Here is a 665-nt window from a genome sequence, read left to right on the forward strand (position 1 = left end):
GGGGAGGGGGTAAAATTTTCCAAGAGAAAGGATTGGCGGGTGCATTTATAAATAGGTTTAATTATTATTTTATTATTTTTTTTTTTTTGATCAGAGAGTTGTTTATTGTTGTTAAATATCGTAGATGTGATAATTTTTCTTTTCTCGAGAATTATTGAAGCTGTTCGTTTATTCTTTTTTTTGAATATTCTAAATGTGATAATTTTTATAATTTTATATATATTTTTTTTTTTTAGAACGATCGAAAGTGGGACAAGGATATTAAATGAACGAATCGAGCGATGAAACGGAGTTGTTGTAGGACGAAAGAATTGTATTTTTATTTATTTATCTTACAACTGCTGTAAACAAAATATAAATTTTCTTTGAAATAATATCGAACAGGATTGAAAATAATTTTTTGAATCGTGAAATATCGAAACGTTTTAAAGTAGACGGATGAATTTTGATTGTTCGACTTGGGCAGACGCGCTTTTTTCGTAATAATAATAATAATAATAATTAACGAGCAATCCTGTACAATTTGGTCCGAGTTGTGTGTAGAATTTTCGGTTTGAATATTCAAAGAAGACGGAAATATCTTCGTGAAAGGGAGATACTTTTACCTTCTTTGTTACCTCGTTTCAATGCGGATGATGCAGAGGAGAATATGAAGTAGGGAGGGG

The 665-nt window shown here is 29.9% G+C and overlaps 1 protein-coding gene across 1 annotated transcript in view; it reads left to right on the forward strand.

The window, feature by feature from the left end:
• Positions 1-665, forward strand: part of LOC102681428 (nuclear factor 1 C-type) — a gene marked incomplete at its 5' end in the record, with an annotated part of 18,130 nt that overhangs the window by 16,833 nt on the left and 632 nt on the right. The window lies entirely within an intron of this gene.

The sequence above is a fragment of the Apis dorsata genome, unplaced genomic scaffold, assembly GCF_000469605.1.
Source record: "Apis dorsata unplaced genomic scaffold, Apis dorsata 1.3 scaffold_355, whole genome shotgun sequence".
Taxonomy (NCBI): Eukaryota; Metazoa; Arthropoda; class Insecta; order Hymenoptera; family Apidae; genus Apis; species Apis dorsata.